We start from the raw sequence: 5,514 nt of genomic DNA, 5'->3' as shown, positions 1-5,514 counted from the left end.
AGATCACATGTGTGCAAATCTCAGTCCCCACAGATGCTTCTCCCAGGTACTGATATTTATTTGGTGTCTCTCCTACATAGTAGACCCTGGGCCTACATGTGAAGAGACCTGAAGCACCACGAAGCTAGGGCAGAACCAGGGACTTCACACATATATTAAATTATATTAGTATACAGTTACTGCCAAAGAATTTCTGAATAAACTGCAGAGTAGTGTACACATAATAAGCACCAGCAGTGTTGACCAGGCTAAATCCAGCTTGTCATTTGGATCTTTTGCCCATTCCTATTTTGTGTCCATAAGTAATGATGTCACATTTTGCATCCTGGGAATGCCAGTTTAGGACATGTTGAAGAAAGTATTATCTAAGGAGGCAAGTGCTATTTTGTCTATTGTTAAGCTCAGGAGCAGCAAAACATTAAAAGGAAAAAGTGGGAGTTCTTCGAAAAGAATAGAAATCATTTGTTCACAGTAAAAGATTTTGAGTCCAGCCTGTTAAAAAGGTTAAAGTGATGCAGGATCTAGTTACAATGTAGCTGTAAAGTGCTGCCTTGTCTTTGCCCCCTGCTCAAAATAAAGCTGTTACCTTTCTAGCCCTGTCCGCCATGGTGCTTAGCAGCCAGGGATGCATGGTCTCAGACATGTTTACCAAGTAAAACACTGACTTGAGGGGCGCCTGGGTGGCTTAGTCATTAAGCGTCTGCCTTCGGCTCAGGTCATGATCCCAGGGTCCTGGGATCGAGCCCCACATCGGGCTCCCTGCTCAGCGGGGAGTCTACTTCTCCCTCTCCCACTCCCCCTGCTTGTATTCCCTCTCTCGCTGTGTCTCTCTCTGTCAAATAAATAAATAAAATCTTTTTAAAAAAATTAAAAAAAAAAAGGTTAAAGTGATATTTCAGAGCCCTCACTCCTCCTCTGAGATTCATTTATTTTGTTCATGACTTAATTTTTTTCCGCTCAATTACAGCAAAAAAGGTAGGATGAGATCCTAGAGAAAGAGATGGTAAAATACAAATTACTAAGACTAAAAGAGTTTTATTCATTTTCTTATGCAATATTTTATCTCTTCTTCTTTTCTTTTCTTTTCCAATTGTTTTTCTCTTTCTAGATCATTTTTATCCAAGGACAAATAATTTCAGGACCAGATTTCCTGGGCCAACCACCTGCCTGGGAGATGGGAAGTCCTGGAAGGGTGGGGCTTGTCATTGCCGCTGTCTCGATGATGCCAAAAAGTTACACTTAGATAGGATAGGCTGGATGGGCCAGGGTGGGGGGTTGTGTTAGTTTTCAGTCTGGGCTCTGAGGAGCTCAGGGAGCTGCACGCAGAAGAAGGGGACTATGTGAGTGGGGCTCCAGATTCCCCCGTCAAGTTCAAGTTTGACTAAAGACATTCCACCATCATCTTTAAGTACTGGGCTTCCACATGAGATATTTTTAATTGAAAAAGGAGCTTAAGTACTAATTGCAATTGAAAATGAGTCATTTCTACGATGAATAAACTGAGGTCCAGAGAGCTTATGTGGTCACCTAGGGAGGTGGAATAAGAATCCTAATTTCCTATAATAGTTTTTTTTTTTTTTTTTTTTTTTTTAATTAGAATAGGCCCTAAATACAATGACTGGTGTTCACATAAGAAGGCTATGTGAAGATGTGGTCAGTAATGTATAATAGATAAATTTTTACACTTGAAGGGCAGAGGCCTAAATTGCAATTTCAATTCACTCGGAGAACAGTTTATACCTAGGTTAATAGACATGCTGAGAATTTTATGAGTTAGGACAGAATGAATGATGGAATGCTTTCCACCCTGCTACCTTAAAAGACACACCAAATAATCTGAGTTTGGTTCTGACCTGCTAAAATGCCTGCCCTGTAGTCTCTCACAATCTGAAACTTTTCAAAGACAGATGCTTCTTGTTTTTCCTTTGATATTGGACATATTACAGTAACTTAATAACTGATAACAATAGAAATAATATTTTACACATAGACTTTCATTTATATATTTTGGAATAAGCAAAAAAAAAGGTTTTTAACCATTACGAAAGGCTTTTTATTACTAATGTTTATAATTACTAGAGTCCTAGTTTACTAGAGGACTAGTTGTAGCTTGAAAAGAATGGAAGTAAGCATTTAAATCAAACAAGTTGTATAAATGAAAGCTTTTTCATCCTTTCTATATAATTTGAAATTGTCTTTTATGTTTCATTTTTACTCATTTAATTTTTTTCTACTTAAGTACAAATTATTCATGACAGTGATCTTTTTCAAAGTATAAATGTTTAGAAGGTAGAAACCTTATTTATTATTCTTAAAACTACAAATATGACTTGTAATTATTTGATGGTGATGAACAAAAAAGCAGATTTAGAATAAGTTCTTTTTTTCATTAATGTATGGAATCCTAATGTCAGAAGACATACGACTTTTTGGAAGTTAATAATTTTATATATATATATATATATATAATTATTTTATTATGCAAATATTTCCTTTAATTTAATCTCCTAAAAGATACATGATAATGTGCCTTAGGTATACTCAATACTGGTTTATAAGATTTTTCTTCATTTGGTCAATAAATGATTAAAAGCATTTTGAGGTTAATGATCTCATGATGTGATCAATCATTCTAAGCCACAATCTGCCACCAGGGCTTCTCATTTTGCTGAAAGCAAATGATTTCTTGATAATGATCAGAAGAAGCACATCTGTATGCTGGTTGAAAAGTTAATTAAAATGTGATTCCATCTGGTAGTCCAGTTGGGAATGTCACTATTCGATTTAATCTACAATGAGCTGAAATGAACTCTGCATAATCAAAAGATATAATGCAGTGGGAGCCATGGAGATGTAAGTTAGGTTGTGTTGCACATGTTAATTTAAATCTTTTTCTTCTCTTTAATTTTCTTTTCTTTTATAAAAGTTAGAAACCTGGAAAAACAATTTTTTTTATGATTTTCTCAATATGGGTACATTTCACTTTATATGAATTTTGTCTAAATGCACATTTATTCCCATTTTAATTTTTAGCAGAATTGAGAAAGCTGATGTGAGCACAAATATTCTCTTGAAGCTGCTAAATTCAATTGCTTATTTTGGCCCAATTCCACGTATGTTAGGTTCTTATTGCTGTTATAAAAAAATATCACTAACTTGGTGTCTTAACACAAATTTAGTATCTTACAGTTCTGGAGGTCAGAATGTCCAGAATGGGTCTCACTGGCTAAAATCAAGCTATAAGTAAGACTGTCTTCTTTCTGGAGGCTCTAGAAGAGAATCTGTTTCTTTGCCTAGTCAAGCTTCTAGAGGCTGCCCACATCCCTTGACCTGTGGTCCCCTTCCCTCTTCAAAAGCAGCAGTGGATGATCAGGTCTTTCTCATGATGCTATCTCTGGTTCTGATTCTTCTGTTCCTCTCTTTCCATTAGAAGACCTTTGTGATTACCTTGAGCTCATCCAGATTATACAGGATAATCTCCTCGTCTTACGATCAGCTGATTAGCAACCTCAATTTCATCTGCACTTTTAACTACCTCTTGCCATTGTAATGCAACGTATTCAATAAGTTCAACATATTCAACAATCCCACAAGTTTTGTGAATTAAGATGTGGACATTTTTGGGAGGCCATTATTCTATGTTCCATACATCGTAACTAATTTATTCTAGTCCTTATTCTTGATTAGAGTCTGATGCCTTTACCTTCTCCTAGAGTAACCGGAAATTGTTTTTCTTTTGGGTTTGGTTGATGTTTATCAGTTTGCACATATGCTGACAAGCTGACGAGTGTTTCTATTACAGGTTTTCCCAAGGGATGAAGAACTGGAAAAAAAAGCTTACATTAAAAGGTTGTTTCCTTTAGGTGTTATTGCAGTGTAGAATTGAGCACATATAAAATTCTGTTTCCTTGCATGGAAAAGCAGAAGTCTTTATTAAAATTAATTCAGAAATTTACTGTGGGTCTTATTTGTATGGCATAGCCAATTTTTAAGCTACTAATTCAATTGTTTTGGGTTGGCTAATATTCCGTCTTATAAATTTACTTTCCATCCTACTTTTCTTTAGAAAGTGGAAGTGATTTATTTTTCATCAGTTAAACATATTTCAGCTAAACTTAAGTAGGTAGGAAGTTGGACTTTGTTTGTTGAGGTTGCAGCTTCACAATTATTAACTCAATCCTAAATTCCAGACTCCACAGAAAATGTCTAATGAAGCGTGTGTACTTCTGCAATTAAAAAAACACCTAATGAGATAATCATAAAGAATTACTATTAGGGTAGTGGCGGTGCAAGTGTAAAATCATTTGCATTTAGGAGACATTCATTTTAAAACTAGAAAAATATAAGAAGCTCTAATGCTAATAAGAAGTTTAGCCTCTGGGGCACCTGGGTAGCTCAGTTGTTAAGCATCTGCCTTTGGCTCAGGTCATGGTCCCAGGGTCCTGGGATCGAGCCCCACATCGGGCTCCCTGCTCTGCAGGAAGCCTGCTTCTCCCTCTCCCGCTCCTCCTGCTTGTGTTCCCTCTCTATGTCTCTATCTGTCAAATAAATAAATAAAATCTTAAAAAAAAGTTTAGCCTCTCAGTCAGATTTTAATCATACGAGCAGAACCACTAGGATATATATTGATATATGAAAGGGTTTGTTATATAGATTTGACATTGCACTATTGTGGGAGCTGGATAAGCACTTTCTGCTGTCTTTGTATCTGATGCTAGAGCTTAAAGTCTATTGGGCAGGAAGTGGAGAAGGTAAGATAGATGTGAAGTAGGGGAGGGCAAAGATAAGCCATAAGCATGAATTAGAGCCCACGAGAACAGATCAGAACCCATGTGCCTCTGACCTTGAAGATACCGGTGTCTGTTGGAAGCAGAGGCCCTTTGTCATCAAGTCCAGGAGTTAGAGAAGCTAAAGGAGGATCCAGGGGAAGAAGCATAAATTGTAGGTCCAGATGTGGCCTCATTCCAGTGAGATAAGCCAGAAGACAAGTGACAGCATGTCTGAATGGTGGAATGGCTGATGTTTCCCCTGGCCTCCATGAGCTCCACAATCTCCCTGGCTATCCATCTTAACTGGTCATGACAATGAAGGGAATTTTGGGGAATGTTGTTCATCTAGCCACGCTGACACATCACAAAGCCACCATACATAGCCTGGGAACATTTATGATCTAATAATGTATTTAGCTCTAGTAATTCTTCAACCATCAAGAACAATACATAGCTTTGCCCTTCTCCTTTCCCTTCTCCACACTCAGTTTGGGGACTGAATTTGTTTGTTTACTGAAATATTACAAAATATTTTTTCTTTGGAATAAAAAACACTAACTGATATCAAAAGCCTTTAGATCTTTCACTTTCCTTTCTCAATATATTGTCATATCATTGGTCTTTTCAAGCCAAGTAATAATTTTCTGTTTCAGCAATGGGAAAAGAGGGGATAGGACAGGAATTAAAACACCTCTTTTCAGAGAAATGTAATACTTTTAAATAGCTAAATGAAATAGAAAATTGA

The 5,514-nt window shown here is 36.7% G+C and overlaps 1 non-coding gene across 1 annotated transcript; it reads left to right on the top strand.

Annotated features, from left to right (window-relative positions):
* Positions 1–512: 512 nt before the first annotated feature.
* LOC118022577 lies at positions 513–643 on the top strand. The gene has a single exon (XR_004682510.1). It is a non-coding gene; the product is annotated as a small nucleolar RNA SNORA63 (small nucleolar RNA).
* The last annotated feature ends 4,871 nt before the right edge of the window (positions 644–5,514 follow it).

The sequence above is a fragment of the Mirounga leonina genome, unplaced genomic scaffold, assembly GCF_011800145.1.
Source record: "Mirounga leonina isolate KUSES-001 unplaced genomic scaffold, KU_Mleo_1.0 Mir_176, whole genome shotgun sequence".
Taxonomy (NCBI): Eukaryota; Metazoa; Chordata; class Mammalia; order Carnivora; family Phocidae; genus Mirounga; species Mirounga leonina.
This window is presented reverse-complemented; position numbering and strand designations above follow the sequence as displayed.